Source organism: Oryctolagus cuniculus, chromosome 1, assembly GCF_964237555.1.
Source record: "Oryctolagus cuniculus chromosome 1, mOryCun1.1, whole genome shotgun sequence".
Lineage (NCBI taxonomy): Eukaryota > Metazoa > Chordata > Mammalia > Lagomorpha > Leporidae > Oryctolagus > Oryctolagus cuniculus.
In genome coordinates, this window is record NC_091432.1 from 106,779,056 (window position 1) to 106,798,873 (window position 19,818).

Genomic DNA, 19,818 nt, shown 5'->3' on the forward strand with positions numbered 1-19,818 from the left:
CTGCAGATCCACTTGCCAGGTTGGTGAATAGTTCACCCTTGACATCATATTTGCATTTTTCCACATCTGTGAACTGTGTACTGTCAAGCAAAGAAAACTGCACAATTTCTCAAATAATACAAATTCATTGAGCATGTTTTACATATTAAAAAAGTCTGTATTATTGAAAAAGAGATCTGGGTCTTCGGAAAGATCTGGGTATCATAAAGACACAAGAGGACTGAGGATATGGTAACAAGGAGGTAAAAGAAACCAAAGCCAAAGTCAGATTTCCACAGGAGCTGAGGTCACCTTCAACAAGAATGACAGCCATGGGCAGGGGGTCCCAATTAATTAATTACACCTTAATTGAAAGAAACGTTCTCTGTTCTTGTATTGTCCTCACCGTCCTCTAGAGCCATGGGGAACGCTGTGGCAGCTGGGGAAGGAAGTGGTGGATACAGTTTCCCTGTATTTCTCTTCCTCTTTCTTCTGCTCCACGAGGGGTAAGAGTAAGGTTACCATAGGACCAACAGCTTCATAAATATGCAGGAGAAAGACAAATTAACCTGAAATCCAAAAAAAATAATTAAAATATAAATAGACTTGTTTGTTTCAAGGATTTGCGATGAATGCTTGACTCAGTCTGAAGATTAATCAGTGATGGGTAATTATGCTTTCACACACACATACACACACACACACACATCCATGCACATGAAAACATAACCCTGGTCCCCTCTAAACAACATGAATGCAAAATCAGTGTGAGTTTTCTGGTTCAAACAGAAGTGAAGTCACCTGAAGCTCCTTGCTGGGTTTGAGAGTTTGCTTCGTAGCTGATGCTGAGCCACCAGCACAGAAATGGGCCATGAATGAGGTGTTGCTGGTATCCACATGCAGCCCACCTTCCCTCCCTTCCTTCTGACCTCCCTGTGTCTTTTGCTTCTCCTATTTTTCCCCCTGAAATTTGACTTTTTTTCTGCCAAAGGAGATAAGCAATCTATCAGTCCATAGATATTGGTAAAGTTTTCATCACTGCGCCAAACTCTGCAATTGATAAAAAGGTGCAGGAAGTCAAATTGTGTCCAACAGGAACTCAAAGTATCCAGAGTGTTTGTCTTGGTGGTGGGGGCTGGGGAAGAGGAGGCAGGAATTTTGCCCTTCCAGGAGATAGCTGACAATGTCTGGGGACATTTTTTATTTTCATGGCTTTGTGTGTGTAGTACTAGAGATTTGAGGCCAATAAGACCACTAAACACCCTACAGTACACAGCAAAGCCCCCCAAACACAGAATTATTGGGCTATAAATGTCAATAGTCCTTGAGGTTGCAACTAGAAGGAGAATCAACACACAAATACATTTAAAAGTGACTCACTTCCAGGCCATGTGGAATAAGCACCGTAGTACTTGGTCTCAGGCTAATGACAGGCCTTATTGTCTCTGTTGACTTGCTCTTTCCAGCTCTGCGGGCACCTGGAGTTGCTGCCATCTTTGAAAACTTGGGATTCTTCACTATAGTTGCTGACTTAGGAACAAAACCCCTCTCCCCTAGTGTGCCATTCCTTGAGTCCTCCAGGTGTCTCAATATTGGCCCATCCATTCATCCATCTGTCCATCATCACAGTATTCATTTGACCCTACTAGAATTAGTCAAACTCTACCAGACACATCTCCCTCTCAGACAAGGCTTCTTAGACGAGAAAAAAGCCCATGTGTAGCACATAAATCAGAAAAGACTATGGGCTGAGCATTTCTGTGAGAGTCTTTCCTTCTTTTGTTAAGGCCTCCAGTTTCCCATCTGTATTGTTCCTTAAGATATACAGCCAGGTAACACTTGGTCAAGTGTTGCAAGAAGAGAGAGAAAGGAAGGTTAGAGGGGAAGTGCCCTGCCTAATACTCCACACTGATCCTACAGTCTTGAACAGGTTTCTTAAACTCTCTGTACCTTAGTTTTCCAACTTGTATAGTAGGAATAATAATGATGATTTGCTAGAAGAATTACAGCGAGGATTGACAGAGTCAATACATGAAAACCACTTAGGGTAGTGCCTGGCACATAGTAAGAGCTCAAAAAATATTAACCATCATTATCAATTATCATCATTACTGTGAGAGTAGTCACTACTTTTGAGTATCATGAACAATTCTATTTAGTGTCAGAGGCTTGGAGAGAAACAGGAGAAACTTTGGCAAATGCAATGAGATAGGTAAAGTACACCTATGTTAACTACCAACTGTTCAGTCAGGGTTTCTCGACCTCAGTGTGTTGTAGGGGACTGTCCTGTGCATTGTGTTCATGAGCAGCTCTGGCCTTTACCTACCAGATGCAAAAGTGCCCTTCCTTCAATTGTGACAACAAATGGCTCTAGACATTGCCAAGCATCCCCTGGAGGCCACCCTGCACTGCCTCCTGCCTCAGTTTGAGATCCAATGTCTTAAAAAATAATGACAAAATAATTCATAATAGTAATAATCATATGTGAAGAATCACCCTCTCATCAATTGCAATTTCCTTTTCAGTTGGGTCCAAGGGCAACTTGCATGTGCTGCATGTAAATGTAGGGGCTTTGAAGATACTTTCATTCTGCAAAACTTGAGACTTCTTCCCACACTGTTGGCTGGTTGGCCCCTCAGAACAGGATCCCTCCAGGTCAATGTAGTTACCATCAGGTGGATAGGTAGTAAACATGCAAAAGGTGCAGTTCCTCCTCAAGCAGAGATAACTGAGAATCATGAGACTTGTGCATATATTGCACGGGATTATGATATTACTGTAAACATGACTTCAGATGGATAACAATATAAATAGGTATTAATCAGACATCACTAACATGTCCCTATCAGACTTCCGGTCACAAATATCTGTGCTGGAAGCCCCATGGCAGTCACTACTGAGGGACTTCCAACAGGAAATTTTTTATCCTCTTAAGTCTCCATTACCTCCTCTGTAAAATAGGGCTAATAATAACTGCACCCACGTTGTGAAGATAAAGTAAGAGAATTCAGGCAAAGAACACAGTAAATCTTGAACACAAAGGAAATATTTGATAAACATTAAAGTTCATCTTGTGCACAAAGGAAATATTTAATAAATATTAACTACCATTGTTAGTGAAAAGAGAAAAATGTTAAAATAAGAATGGCACAGATGTAGACTTGTGCCTTATCTATCTATTTACAACTGGCTTCAGGTATTATTTAGCAAAATTTGGAACTCCTACTCATACTGATTTGAATAGTGTTTCCATGAAACATGTCTGCCCAGAACCTTAGGCTGTGACTTACTTAGAAATTGTTTTTTGTAACTAGTTCGGATGAGGGCAGACTGGGTTGGGATAGGCCCTACAGCCAATGACTGGTTCCTTGGAGGATGCCCATGTTATAAGATTCACACAGGGGAGAAATCCAAGTGAAGATCAAGGCAGAGAGTGGGGCAAGGTGGCTATAAGTGAATGGAACCCCAAGGGCAAGAAGAGGGAAGGAAGGCCCTTCCTTAGAGCCTTTGGAGGGAGCATGGCCCTGCCAACACCTTGACTTCACCGTTCTGACCTCCAGAACTATGAAATAATAAATTTCTGTTATCTCAAGCCATGCACATTGTGGTACTTCACAATGACAGCCCCAGGAAACTAATATATTTGACTTGCTCTGTCTCTTAGGGCCTGCTTGGGTGGGTGCTGTATTCCGTTACTTGTACAAAAACAGGCTCCCCTCTACTAGCAAACTCAGCATCCCCTTTAACACTTTCCTCTCTTAATGAGCTTGGAGATACAGTCACTGCAAGCCAGCCCTGGCTTCCCGTTCTGGGCCCAGCAGCTGTGTTGATGACACCCATCCCTTCCATTCCACGGTCTTTCCTTATCTCAACCGTCCCAGGGGAAAGTGTGCTGGGCACCTTCTCACCTCCCCCTTCTCACGGTCCAGTCACAGCCAGAATCTAGTGTAGCTACAATTGGCAACCCTCCCACTGATACACATCTCATGTAAAATCACCTTCTTGTTTTCCCTCTGACCACTCTGCTTGTCTTCTTTCTTGACCACGGGACAAAGACTCATACTTCTGGCAGGAATCACTGTTGACACCAGTAGCAATATAAATAGATGATGCTATTTTTCACCTGAACCTAAAGTCAAATATTCATAGAATCCTGCATGGGGGAGGAACTGTAAAAATCAGTCTCTTTGAGCACGCCCCACCCTTGCTTCTCCCTGCTCAAAGCATGAATTTTCTCTACGACATTCTTATCAAGCAGACATCCAGTCATTGCTTTAAAACCTCCGGTGATGGGAAATTCACTGCTTCTTACAACTGTCCATTTTATCTTTAGACATTTCTAGTATTAGGAAGGTCTTTACGCTGATATAAAATCTGTCTGTCATTCTATCCACTGATCCTGGTTTTGGCCTCAGAGTCTGAACAAAATAATACTCACTCTTCTTAGGTTCTCACATCTAATAATAGTGAGTTCCAATTCACTACCCTGCCCCCACCTCCTGAATGGTTTATTTTGCTCTTTGCTCCAGCTTGAACTACTCTACTCTTTCAGTCATTCTGTAACAAAATCTCGAGTCACTAAACATTTCATTTCCATCACTCTCTTTGGAACGTATTCTTAGTTACAGATCCACTTACAGCATATCCTCAAAAGCATACACAGCACTTCCAATACTGCTAGCAGGAATGAGGTGGTCTGGATTAGACTGAACAATTTTAGGACACCTGGTTTTCTACTAGTTACTTCAAGAAGTTTAACAATAGGTAAAGACACCTGAACCCTAGTGCAGAGAAGAAATGAAGCTAGCAGAGTGAACATCATCCATCAAAATATTTCAGAAAGGAGTTGGAAAAGATTCATCAAGTAAAGTGGATGGTGGACCAATGCAGAAAATGAAGCCGCCCTGGGATGATGTTTTTAGCTCACACCTGTGTCTATGTCTCTGTCTCAGTTGTTCTTTTCGTACATCAATCCACTCCAAACTTATTGGTGTAAACCAATTATATTTTATTAAAATAAGTTCTATGAGTTAGAAATTTTTTAAAAACTTTATTTATATATTTGAAAGTCAGAGTTACACACAGCAAGAAGGAGAAGTAGAGAGAGAGAGAAAGAGAGAGAGAGAGAGATCTTCCTTCCACTGGCTCACTCCCCAGTTGGCCGCAACAGCCGGAGCTGGGCCAATCTGAACCCAGGAGCCAGGAGCTTCCTCCAGGTCTCCCACTCGGGTGCAAAGGCCCAAGGACTTGGGCCATCTTCTATTGCTTTCCCAGGCCATAGCGGAGAGCTGGATGGGAAGTGGAGCAGCCGGAACTTGAACTGGTGCCCACATGGGATGCCAATATGCAGGCAGTGGCCCCACATGGGATGCCAACATGCAGGCAACAGCTTTACCCGCTACACTACCGTGCCGGCCCCAAATCAGAAATCTTGGCAAGGCCAGTGGGATGTTTTTGCTCCAGCACGTCTGGGTCCTGAGCTAGGAACACTGCAGTGCTGGGGTGACCCAGACTTCCAGGGTCTGGAAACTAGAGGCTTCCTCACTCATGCCTTGGTGACTGGTATGAAACCTGGGCTCCCCTGGCACTACACTGTGAAATACCTGCACATGGATTTTCACTCAACTTGGTCTCACGGCATGGCAACAACATTGCAAGGACTGTTCCCAAAGTGGGCTTCTCGAGAGAACCATGGGGGCAACCTCTTGCCTTAGCATCACTTCTACCACGTTCTCCTGGTCATGCCTTGATGGAAGAGCTGAAAGGTCCCCCTTCAAAAGAATGCATGGTGGGGCCGGCGCTGTGGCCCAGCAGGTAAAGCTGCCGCCTGCAGTGCTGGCATCCCATATGAGTGCCAGTTCGAGTCCCACCTGCTCTACTTCCAATCCATTATGGCCTGGGAAAGCAGTAGAAGATGGCCCAAGTCCTTGGGCCCCTGCACCTGAGTGGGAGACCTGGAGGAAGCTCCTGGCTTCAGATCGGCTCAGCTCTGGCCATTGCTGCCATCTGAGGAGTGAACCAGTGGATGGAAGACATCTCTCTCTACCTCTGCATATCTGTAACTCTGCCTTTCAAATGAATAAATAAATCTTAAAAGAAAAGAATGTGTGGGGCAGGAAAACATTGTTGTAGCCATCTCTGGAAAATACACTCTGGCATCGTCTAGAAAAGTCAAAGTCTATCATGTTCAGTGGCATTGTGGAGAAGAAATATGGGCTGAGGAAATGTTTATGGATGATATCTTCCTAGGAGGAGGAAACTGTAACTATGTCTATGATATCTTTAATCCTGTTCTCTACGTGTGGTTTATGCACAGAGAGTTTGCACAGTGGCCTGACTCCTTACACTCTCAAGAATAGTGTTGGTAGCTGATATGCTAGGCCAAGGTTAGGCATCTCCACAGCAAGCCCCGAATGGACACAAATGAAGAGTTCTTGAGCTCTGTAGCACAGGTACACATAGGGCAGATGGCTTTAGTGTTGATGAAGCAGGAGAATCAAGTTCTAAATTCTAGTTATGAGGCCTAGAAGACATGGATTCCTTAGAAAAATAATTGATATTCATTGTTTTGGGATGCTGGTATGGCTGTGGATAAGGAAGGCAGTGAGTCTAAAACTCTGTTTTTAATTTTTTTCTCATCTGGAACATATCTTGCTCTGGTGAGCACATGTTATTCTACCAAATCAAGTACATAAGGGTCCTTCAACAATGTGTGGGGGTGGGCATTTAGCCCAGCAGTTAAGACGCTCATGTGCTTAGGTTTAATACCTGGCTCTGGTTCCTGGCTTCAGCTTCCTACTAAAACAGATCTGGGAGGCAGTGGTGATGGCTCAGATGGCTGGGTTTCAGTCACCCATGGGGGAAACCTGGGTTATGTTCTTGGCTCCTAATTTCAGCCTGGCCCAGTCCCAGCCATTTTGTTCCTTTGGAAAGTGAACCAGTGAAGCACTCTTCCTGGTTCTCAAATAAATAAATAAATAAATAATCTTTAAAAGTTCATGAAGTGGAAAGGTAAGTTTATTTATTCTGAAATCCGTGCATACCTGAGGCTTTAAAAGTTCATGGAAAATGTATATTAAGAAGAAACTTTGAATGCAATACAATTCTCTTTAGTTCCATTTTTTCCAGAATGTTCGTGAAGTGCCCTCATCCTTTGGTTACATGCCATTCACAGTAGAGCACAATGGAAAGCCAGAACCAAATGCAATACTTTGCTGTAATCTGAGTAAAAACACCCTTGAACTGAGCCCAAAGCCTCATTCTAGCTTAGCCTTGGAGCAAGGTCTGTGGTCTAAACAAAATAGCTCTATTGAGGATAAATTCTGAGAAGAATTGGAAGGCAAGTTCTGAGATCTCAAGGCTGTAAACAGGGCAGAGGGCACTTATCTCCCCTTTCACCCTTGGGTAATAGCAAGCAAGAGTAACAACCATCAAAAATCAAGTTTTGCCCTGTCAAAATGCACCTAATTTTTTTCTGATGCTATTCCAACAGCAAGCCAAGAGCACCCTACCCAGGAAAGACTGGCGATGGCAGCGACTGTCCGTGCCAACCACTTGACAAGTACCCTGTGTCGCCCTCCATCATTATTTTCAACTCATGCACGCTGGAGTCAGATGAGTTGGTCTGCCCACAGAGGTGTGGCATTTTCTCTGCAGTTGTGTGTACTTTGGGGGTACAATTCCTGGCCCTGCCTGACCATTCATTTCCTCCTACTGTAAATGCATTGCGTTTTCACTCTCCCAATCCAGACGCAGCCCATTTCTCCGGACCAGATCCAATCCCATTTTCCCCAAGGCCCTCCCCAGACTGCTTTGTGCGGATCTACGCACATCCATCTTCTTTTTCTGCAAATGCCTCCTAGCACACTCACCATCCGTCTCCTTCGCTTTGACACTTTTATCTCACTCTGCCTCCTCTTCTTATTTAACTTTTTCTCATGTTTGTGTTGATCTTTGTACTAGACTCAGTGTTCCCAAAAATGGCAGAGATCATTTTCTGGTTGTTTCTTTCTTTGTCCAGGCACAAAGTATATGTCTCTTAAAAACAGAAATAATCTCAGTTATTTGGAGTGAAGAGGTTTCTATTGATTGATCCATGCCTTTTCTCCTGTACAATCTTTCTTCTGACGTACAAGAGACCTTTGTGAAATTTGTGCTTGGTGCAGGGTTTTCATTCAGAAGAACAGAATGGGTCAAAATAATTGGGAGACTGAATTTTCCTGAGTCTTAAAGGACACACACTTTAACATTTTGAATAAACACTAGCTCAGTGTCCCCTTGAAACAGCTATAAAAATACTGCCTGGAAACTCTAGTGCCAGGTAGAATTTTTGAGAACAAAAAACACGTGTTAAATTGTACTAAAAGGGAGCATTTCCTGGTGGAATCTCCTTATTGGTACATCTCTGCTTTGAGTCCCACACTGTCACAGTCTGCTTCCTCTAAGGATTGTATCAGAGATACTTGTCATTCATGAGATCTCAAGAACCCAGGCTAGCAGATAAGGGATTGGTGATCTAGTTCATATTTCTGTTTTGTAGAAAAAGATTTTTTTTGAAAGAGTTACAGAGAGAGAGAGAGGAGAGAAAGAGAGAGAGATCTTCCAACCACTGGTTCACTCCCCAGTGAAATAAGTAGAAGCCAGGAACCAGGAGATTCATATGGGTCTCCCACATGGGTGATAGGGACCCAAGTACTTGGATCATCTTCTACTGCTTTCCCAAGCTCATTATCAGGGAGATTGATTGGAAGTGGCACAGTTGGGGCATGAACAGGCACCCATATGGGATGCTGGTGTTCCAGGCCATGGCTTTACCCACTGCACCACGATGCCAGCTCTTCTATTTTATATTTCAAAAGGAGAAGCAGGGGTACAGAAAGCAGGAATGAATTTCCCAGGAACCTAAGGATTGGCCTCCTAGCTGCTATCCTGTACTGTCCCAGTCTCCCGATGCTTTTCTCCTGTGCACACCTCCACTATCAAATAACCTTGCTGCTGGGTGACTCAGTACAAACTTCAGGAAAGGGCTGGAGGCTCTAGTGCCAGGTGGAAGTCTCAAGGACAGAAAGCACTGAGTTAAGCTGAGCCTAAGAGGGGTCTCAGCGGGAGTAGTCTCCTCATTGGTACAGCTCTGCTCTCATTCCTGTCTAGTGTTCTTTCTGCTCAAGGGTCGTGGTGAGGGTTCTTCATGCAGGAAAGGGATTTGTCAAGTTTTCAAACAATAAATATTTTGGGCTTCATGGGTTATACAGTGCTTGTTGTAATGGTTCATCTCCACCACTATAGTGGAAAAGTAGCTGTATATCAAGCAGGTATGGGTAACTTCCAACAAAATTTTACTAAAAATGGTGAAATTTGGCTTATCACTCACAGTTGTTCTTTTTTATTATTATTTTTGACAGGCAGAGTGGACAGTGAGAGAGAGAGACAGAGAGAAATGTCTTCCTTTGCCGTTGGTTCACCCTCCAGTGGCTGCCACGGCCAGTGCGCTGCGGCTGGTGCACCGTGCTGATCCAATGGCAGGAGCCAGGTTCTTATCCTGGTCTCCCATGGGGTGCAGTGCCCAAGTTCTTGGGCCATCCTCCACTGCACTCCCTGGCCACAGCAGAGAGCTGGCCTGGAAGAGGGGCAACCAGGACAGAATCCGGCGCCCCGACCAGGACTAGAACCCGGTGTGCCGGCGCCGCAAGGCAGAGGATTAGCCTAGTGAGCCGCGGTGCCGGCCATGTTATTCCTTTGAGTTAGGGAAATCTGTGTTTCTCTTACTTCATTCTGTGGCTACACTTGGGCTCCTGCATCCCAACCTAGATATGATTGCTTCTTTCCCTCAATACTTGCCACTCCCTCTATATTCTACAAGTCTGAAGTCTCTGCATTTTCCCCATGAAAATCCCATGGATTTCTCCAACCCATACTACTCAAGTGAGTTTTTTGAAGCCTGTGGCATTGATAGTTAGTACTACAACCTTTGTAGTTGTTTTATAAGTACTAATTTCTGCTTACCAATAGCATTGTGATGTTCCTGAGTGAAGAGGATGTATCTTACAAGGGCACTTCAGGGGCTGGTGCTGGGCGTAGCAGGTAGAAGCTTTCGCCCGCAGTGTGGGATCCCATATGGGTGCTGGTTAGGGTCCCAACTGTTCTACTTCTGATCCAGCTCTCTGCTGCGGCCTGGGAAAGCAGTAAAAGATGGTCCAAGTCCTTGGGCCCCTGCTCCTGTTTGGGAGACCTGGAAGAAGCTCCTGGCTCCTGGCTTCAGATCCACGCAGCTCCAGCCATTGCTGCCATCTGGGGAGTAAACCATCGGATGGAAGACCTCTCTCTCTCTTTCTCTGTCTCTCTCTCTCTCTCCACCTCTCCCTCTCTGTGACTCTGCCTTTCAAATAAATAAATTTTAAAAGAAAGGGCACTTCAGAAAGTTTTTGGAAGATGAAATTAATGTATAGTTTTTTTTTTCACAATGTACATTTTCTATGACCTTTTGGAAGATCTCTTGTATGCATGTTTTTCACATTTCTTGCACTAAAAATAAAATTATGTTTTATTTCCATTTTCTATTAGTTTCCTGAAGTTCCCACATATGTTTTTTACATCCGCCCTATAGCAGCTTGGTCCATAGCGAGTGTCTAATAAGTGCTTAGTAACTGACTTAAGGATATTTGTCTACAAATGTGTTAGCCTGCATGGTATTCAACCAAAGTACACAGCTTGGCCATGGAAACTGGTAAGAGCAACGAAACAAATTCTCTCCTGGAATCTCCCTGAAAACCAGCCCTGCTGACACCTTGACTTAAGCCCATGGAAACAGATTCCAAAGTTCTGCCCTCTGGAATGGTACGATAATTAATTTGTGTTGTTTTAAGCTATTAAGTTTGTGGTGATTTGTTACGGCAGCCATAGGATACTGATACCCTCTGTGATAGGAAAGTGAAAAGTGATTAAAAGCTCTAGTGTACAACTCTGTGCCCTCGTTTGTAGGCCACATGACTTTGAGCATGTGTTCTCCACGAAGGAAGAAAACCTGGAGTAAGTGGGTTGAAAAGACTATAAAACAGCTTATCTGTTTATAGGAAGATACTTCCCAGGATACCTCACATTGCAAAAGAAAGAGCATTGGTTCTAGAATTGTGGGTTTAAGATCCGAAGTGGCTACTTCGGATGCGACTTTGGACAAGTCACTTAACCTCTTTGGTAGCAGAAACTGATGGCTACAAAGGTTATAGGAGTTCTGCCCAGTCTGACTTAATTGGCCCCAGTGAGGCAAATCTGGCCTCTCTGTTCATCTGGCCTTACTAAGACATTTACTATAAGCTTGCAATAAAGCTACCCAATAAGAAACCCAAGGGGAAGCTCTGTCATACAGATTGCCAAGGCATTCAGGGGCTGCAGAGTTGCTGAGTAGCTGCAAGACTACTCCTGTCTGCACAGGAGACATCGCAGGAACTCCTAAGTGGCCTCTTCAATCCAAAATGCTAGCAGGTACAGGGCCTACGACCAGGATGATTATTTCCAGAAAGATAGGGTAGACTATTTTTTTTTAAAGTTGCATTTCTATACTAATGACAGAAGTTTTATTCACATACCCCGGGCTGCTATTACTGTCATTGTTGTTATATTAACAATAATAGTAAAAAACCCAACAGTAATAATAATGGTAGTTTGATATGAACACTGCCATAACTGATAGTTTAAACTTGGGAAAATCTAGTGTTAACTCCTACGAGTAGAGTAGACTCTGTCTTTGCTGACTCTCCGCTGGGAATTTCAAAGCAGTTCTTCCAAACCAAACAGAAGTTGTTAGCAAGACAGCCTTCTCCTCCTTTCTCTCTATTGTTAACTCTGTCTTCATGCAACTTCTACTGTTTGTCTTCTCCCTTGGAGGACAGAACATTCTAGTACCTACCCAAACAATCCCTTCTCTCAGGTTCCATCCATTTTCCATCCTTTCCAGGTGCATTGTCAATCATTCGTCACCTCTGTATCATTCCCTTTCGACTACTAAGGTGGTCGAGTTCCCTGTAAGATAATATGTGGGAACCCTACTCCATCCGTGGGCGGCTCACTGCACTATTTCTTCTCAGCTACTCCAGGAGCTGTCTCCTGTGGCCACTCCTCTCATCATCACCCAGTCACCCTTGAACATCCTTCTTTCGGGCTCACTTTACATATAATTAATTCAAATTACTCTCTACACAACTGAACTTTTCTTAATTGACAACTTCAAAGGTTCCTACTCTGTTTCTCATCTTCTTTGACCTCCCTGCAGGATATAATTGGCCGCCCCTTGCAAGCATCACTTTCCTTAGTTTGTATGACAGCGCCCCATCCTGATCATTCTTCTGCATTTGCGATTCTTTTTCTCTGCCTTTTGTCCTTGGCTGTTCCTTCACTCCCTCTCCTCAGCTGTGGCTGTTTATCAGGTCCTGAATTTCAGCCTCTTCTGCCCCCACTACACTTCCCACACTATCCACATACACTTGCCTCCATTTCTGACCACTGTCCCAAATTCCATTTCCACGTTTCCATATGAATTGACTTCTCTGTGTGGATGTTCAAATAACTTACGGAAATGGGTAGGTCTAACTCCAGATGAATGCTCACTTCCATCCAAACAGTATAATCTAATGGTTAAGAACATGTCTTTTCAAGTTTTGGAGGTATGAGTCCCAGGCTCAGCTCCTATCTGTCTTATTTGTATAATCTTAAAAAATTCCTTTTTGTGTATCAATTTTCTCATCTGTGAAATGGGAAAATGAAAGTGGCTACTTCAAACATTTATGTAGAAGTTGAAAAGAGATAGTGCACCCAAATCTCACACTTGGGGCCCAGAACACGGTTAGGGTTCGAGAATGCTGGTTATTATTTCTATACCTGACTTATCTTTTACTGTTAATGACATATCCTTTCTCTTTCTCATTCAACCTTAGTTTGTCCTTCTTAACTTTATCTTACATCCAATTAATCATCAAGTATTGTCAACTCTTTGATAATATGTCTTGTTTCTGTTTCCTGCTTTTCTTTCTGCCTTCTTGCTGGGACCAATTATAGTCTGCTGTGTCCAGTATCTCCACCATTCTCCCTTCTCCAAGTCATTTTGCATACCTAGTGGTTTTATCTTTCTGAAGTACAGATTCAACACATCATATTTCTGTCCCTAAACCTTCGATGGCTTCTTGCTATATCACAAGCCCGTGGGACTCAGGGCTCTCCATGATCTTGGCATTGCTTGCATTCTTAGCACTATTTCCCATAACTGTCCTGCAAGTATGTCATGCTCTACTCAAACTTACAGCACCTCAAATAGGTGCCTGGCATTTCTGACTCTGTACCCTTGATCATGCCATTTCCATCGCCAAGACTGTCATTTCTGGTCCCTAAAATTCCAGACTACCTTTAAAGTCTGAAGGAAATGGCCCTTCCTCTGACTTAATGATTCTTTTATTTTTTAAAGAATTATCTATTGGGGTTGGCATGTTGCATAGCAAGTTAAGCCTCTGCCTCTGGTGCTAGCATCCCATATGGTTGCTGGTTCCAGACCTGGCTGCTCCACTTCCAATCTAGCTCCCTGCTGATGCACCTGAGAAAGCAGCAGAAGATGGCCTAAGTACTTGAACCCAAGCACCCATGTGGGAGACCTGGAGAAGGCTCCTCAGCCAGGCCCAGACCCAGCCATTGTGGCCATTTGGAGAGTGAACCAGCTGATGGAAGACCCCTCTCTTTTTTTCTCCTCACTCTGTCTCTTTTCCTCTCTGTAACTCTGCCTTTCAAATAAATAAAAATAAATAAATCTTTAAAAAAATATTTATTTAGTTTGATAGTCAGAGTTACAGAGAGAGGGAAGCCAGGAACCAGGAGCTTCATCCAGATCTCCCATGTGGGTGCAGGGGCCCAAACACTTGGGCCACCTTCTGCTATTTTCCCAGGCCATTAGCAGGGAGCTAGATCGGAAGTGGAGCAGCCAGGACACTAACCAGCACCTATATGGGATGCTGGTGTTGTAGGCAATAGCTTTACCTGCTAGGCTACAACACCGGCCCCAGCTTAGTGATTCTTAAACATTTTGAGTTACGGCCTCCACAAAAATCTCGTGGAAATCGTAAATTTCTTCAGGGAAGATGCAAATGAGCAAACACAGAGTAGCATACAACTTCAAAGTTTCATGGACTATCCCCCACCCACAATTCCTTTTACCCAACACTGTTCTTTTTTCCACCCCTAAACTCTTAAAGTATTAGTATCTCTTGTGGAACTCATCATATTACTATTTTAAAATTATTTATTACTTTTTTTAACGAACAGAGAGGCAAAGACACACAGACAGAGCTCCCATCCTCTGGTTCACTCCCCAAATTCTGCAATGGTTGGATCTGGACTGGGAAGAAGCCAGGAGCCAGGAATTCAGTTCAGGTCTCCCACACAGCTTCCAGGGACCCAACTGTGTGAATCCTCACCACTGCCTTCCACAGTCTGCATTGGCATGAAGATGCAGCCAGCAGCTGCAGCCAGGACTTGAATCCAGGTACTCTGGTCTGGGCTGCAGGCATCTTAACCATGACACCAAACACCCACCCCCACATTATTCTTTGTATTTCAGTTGATTTAATGTATTCCTTTCTTAAATTCCATACATTTTTTGATGTTGTTGTTATTGAATGGTTTTTAAAGTGAGGTCCAAAGGCCAACATTGGAATCACATGAGTGCTTGGTAAAAAAATGAGATTCCAGTGTGACACTCTGGACCTCCTAAATCGGAAACTCCAGAGGTGATGGGAAATGGGCCCAGAGCCACTTCCTTACATGTCAACTTATTGAGACTCCCATGAAGGCTTAGTCTCGTCAGGCTGAAGGGACATTGCTTTGGTGCCTCTTTAGACCTTCTATTCTGATGTATGGCTGGGAATTTTCATGAGACACTGAGTTCTTCTGCCACCTTCCACTGGTCTGGTTGGATTATTCCCATGCTCGCACTCTCTGGGTTTAGGACAGAGACGGGTCTGTACTTGGGGATACTGTGTCTGGGTCACTGCCTTCTCGGCAGCAGTCTTCTCTTCCCAAGCCCTTACCCAGCATCCAGAAGAGGATTTTGCTGGGTCTTGGTCTGACACATCCTAGCATCCTTTGCAGAGAATGCCAGCATGCCTCCTGAAGGAGTTTGCCTGAATTATGGGAGTAATTTGGGTAAACATCTGATCACCCTTCTCTGATTGTGACCCTCTTAAGGGCAGATAAAGCCTATGTCCAGGTTTGGCATATGCATTGTATTGCTTATTTCACCTGGATAAATGAAGTCTCTTCCCTCTCCTTCCGGGTTCCAGAATAGTCAGAGAACATTACAGCTTCCAGTTCTCTTATCTACAACCTATTCATTTTTCAATTCTCACTTCTTCCATAAGGCTCATCTTATGAAGATCTATTATACTTTGATCACTCACTTTTAAACTGTGCAGTGCGTATAAAGTCTTCCAAAACTATTGACCTGTAATTATACTCAGTCTACTACACAAGGCAGTGTGGCATAGCAGTTAAGCACTTAGGCTGTGGACCTAAGCAAACCAGCTCCTGAAATTCAGCTCCAACACTCCCTAAGAGCATGGTGTGAACTTATCTCTGGGATTTAGTTCAGTATCTATAAAGTAGAAGCAATACATACTCCATGGTGTTTTTATGAGAGTTCTACGAGGCAATGCATATAAAGCCCTCAGCACAATGATCAGAGTATAGTAAGCACTCAATAAATGTTAGTTTTACCGAGCAGTCTTGTATAAGTCAGATTAGGTTAAGTCATGCTATGGGAACACATGACCCCCAGTATTACTTCTCACAAAAGCACAGGGTTATTGCTCACTCGTGCTATACACTTAGGGAGGAATTCCATATTGCCAGGCTCAGGAAGAAGGCTGGCAAAACTTCTATTGCTGTAATATAACTAGTCACCATGGCAAAGGGAAAGAAGGCTACAGCAAAGCAAGAACTTAAAGCTCCTGCCCGCGAGTGACACACATTAATTTCCCTTACATTTCACTGACCGAAGTCACAAGGCAGAGTCTTGACTTCCAGGGGCAAAAGAGAATAATCCTCCCTCGGTAAGGGGAGGGGAAGAAACTGTTGCATTCTGTCTTTCACTGATGTTCATTTTCCAACATGAGTTCTATGATTGACATGCCTTTTGTATCCCTCGGAACCTAGCACATAGTAGGAAGTGAATACATATTTTATTGATGGACAGTAGGCGTTCATCATGTCTCTACATGTTGAGTTCAGTTGAGTGATTGAAGGAGAAATTCCTCTGTGACACACAGCAGGTGTCAGAACATGTCAACCGATGAACAGGCAGCAAAGGACCAGAGATCCCTGTTTCCTGAAAACGAATGAAACCCTCTACCTGGCACATATGCTCCACTTGCATATCTTCTAAGCACACACTTACCTTAGGTTTTCCTTTTACAGTAAATTTTTATTGAGTGTGTGTGTGTGTGTGTGCCAAATCTGTGATGCTGCTGCCATGATTTACATTTCGATGCACACACACACACACACACACTCAAATCTTTTATTCTCCTCCGGGAATGTGATCAGCAATTAGGACCTGATACCCTCAGGTTAAGCCTGGGGACAAATGTGGTCTGGGCACCTGGGCACCCAGCAAATATAGCTTCTTGTTCTTGTCAAAGATTAGTCTTTTTTTTTTTTTTTTTTTGGACAGGCAGAGTTAGACAGTGAGAGAGACAGAGAGAGAAAGGTCTTCCTTCTGCTGATTCACTCCCCAAATGGCCGCTATGGCTGACACGCTGCGCCGATCCGAAGCCAGGAGCCGGGTGCTTCCTCCTGGTCTCCCATGCAGGTGCAGGTGCCCAGGCACTTGGGCCATCCTCCACTGTACTCCCGGGCCACAGCAGAGAGCTGGACTGGAAGAGGAGCAACCGGGACAGAACCAGCGCCCCAATCGGGACTAGAACCTGGGGTGCCGGCGCCACAGGTGGAGGATTAGCCTACTGAGCCGCAGTGCTGGCCAATGGGTCTTTCTTAAAACAAACAAAGGTCCAGAAGAGATGTTGATCATCCCAAAGTGCAAGTTGTTAAAGAAAGTAAAACCTAATTCCCCAGGAGATGTTGGGACTTTCCCTAATTATTCATTATTACTGATGATTTCACCTGATTTTATCCTTAACCTTGGGTGCGTTTCTTTTAAGTCACTCTCATTCTTGAAACTTGGAGTCAAATTCCTTCCTGGGGCGTGTTTATGGCTCCAGTGCCTCTGCGACTTCACTAGATATTAATGACCCTGGGGTCTTTCTTCTGCCAACAGCAGATTAAGGCACTATTGGGAGTATCTTTTGCTTCTCTAGAGTTTTCTTCCTCAGTCAGCAGTGATCAGATGTCTCACATGACCTAACTACCAAGTTCTTCCCATCTCAACACTAGAAAGAGATTTCCAGGGGGGAAAAGTTGCATCCTTTCAAGTCCCCTACTCATGACTTACCTTCTGTTTTATCCATAGGGCAGACTTGCATTTGGGAATGAAAGTGCTAAAGCCACTTAATGCTGCTGGTCTGGGGATAGTGGGGAGCCAGGAGGCAGATCAAAGAGTTCATGAAATAAAAGGATGCCAACCGATTTAGTAACTCACTCTTTCCTTCCTTTTTTCCTTGCATCCTTCTTTCATTCTTATCAATATTTTCACTAAATTATGTGTAAACCAAAATTTGAATTGAACCCCTTCAGCAACCAGTGCTTTTACAACCTGCTTTTGATATAGGCTGTCTGCTTTTAAATGCTACAAGTCTCTTCCAATGCAAGCCTGTAGCAAAGTATATCTTTATTTAAATGTACTATAGCTATCTTATTTTCTGCTACAAATCAAGAGAACTAGAATGAAGAATATTCTATTTTGTTTTTTACTGTAATATTCCTAGAGATTAACATAGTGCACAGCACATAAGTGATATCTAATAAATAATTAGGGAATTGAAGCATAAATTAAAAAAATAAACATACCTGTGAATGAATATTGAACTCAGGCAAACTTCCAGGGTTCAAAACTCATTTACACACTTGCTATTTCTATGATGTTAGATGGCTACATAATTTTTCTCTGCCTCGGTTTTCTTGTCTGTAAAATGGGGGGAAATATGAATTGGCCTAGTCAGAGTTCAGTTGCAAATAACATAAACACTTCAGATACTTTCAGGGGAAAAAATCTGAATATAAAGAACCTGGTGCTTACAGAATTGTTGAGGGATAGGAGGAACAAGTTTGAGGCTCAGCCTTTGCAACGAAGTTCCAAAATACCTCTACTGCACTACCGATCCACCAGCAGATCCCTGCTCTGCCAGTCAGAAAGGCAGCCAGGGAACAGGAAGTCACTAATCAAACTTCCGAATTCAGGATCACAACATCTTGGATGTAATCCAAGGGCCAGGAAGCCGTCAGGCTCCTTGGCTCCAAAAGAAATATCTGTGCAATTTAGTAACTATCATTACAAGGCTAGCTCTAAGGTCAAACTAGTTGACCAACTGGATCTGCAGTAGGAGAATGGAGAGCTCACTTACCACTCCTTATCTCCTTAGTTAACTCCATCAGGAGTTCCAGTTTCAATTCTAATTGGATGAACCAAGATCATATCTAGATTACAGCTGCCAAGTGTTCCAGGAAATAGACTTTGCAGGTAGCTGTTGCAATTCAGGAAGCATTCCTAGTAGAGATACAATGGCCACTGACCAAGTCAGGACATCATATGCCACTCAAGATTTAATTGAAATTGGTTGCTTTGCACTCTGCCGGGCTCATGGTGAACAGTCCATATACATGCTACCAGTTGCTACTATTTCACCTAAGAAGATCTATCACATCAGCTTGGGTGATGACGTTTCACACAAATTTTGTGAACACTACAGGCATAGGGTACCACATTTCATCAATCGGCCCCACAGAATAACTTAGTTTTGGTATTGGACATTGGCAGAGCCCACACATTCCTCTTCACATCCTATATTCCTGGCTTTCTTCAGATGATGGAGAATGAAGGCAAAGTCCCCTTTTATTCTTCCAGCCTAAATCTGCAACACTCAAAGTGACCCCACAGCCTATTCTCTTGCAATCCACAGGGAAGCAGTTTGGCCAATTACTTCAAGATGCAGTTGTCTATGGAATTCTCCCTAACTGTTCTGTCCTTTGTATATCTGGGGCAGGATGATTATGTTTTCCTTTCTACTCATGCATGCATCTTTTCCCTTCTAAAATCAATTCCAGTTTCCTTTGCCTTATTCTTCTTTTTTCTTTTTCTTCTCCAGGCAAATCTTCTGTCAGATAAATTAATCCACAATATTTTGGGTGCACCTTCTTTCTATAGACTAATTCCCCTGCTAGCTCCTACAGATCAAGTCTTCGAGGAACTTAAAATATACATGGGAAGATCCATGCGGTGCTTCAGGACTATAAAATCAAGAGACTCAACCCACATTTTGGTTGGAAGTCATAGACTACAGCAAAGTATAAGCTGAGCCCTCCACAAAAAATATTTAATGTGAGTTAGGCAAATCAAATGAGTTTAGGGGATCACAAGAGTGTTCCATGGAAAGACAGGCATAGCCACAACAATTCAATCCCACTTCCTCATAAAGTAGTGGTTCCAAGATTTTTGAGACCAGTAGGTCCAGGGCCAATTGTCTGTTCTACCACTTATGAGTAATATATAGGAAATCAAGTTGTCTTTGAGAAACTTCTTGTCTGCTGTTGAATGCAGTTTTGAAGGGTTTCTCAAGCCAGGTACCCTGCCTTTCCATGGCCAAGAAGTGATCAGATAAAAACAGAGGAGGTCTTTCAGGAACTCTGCCCTCCCGA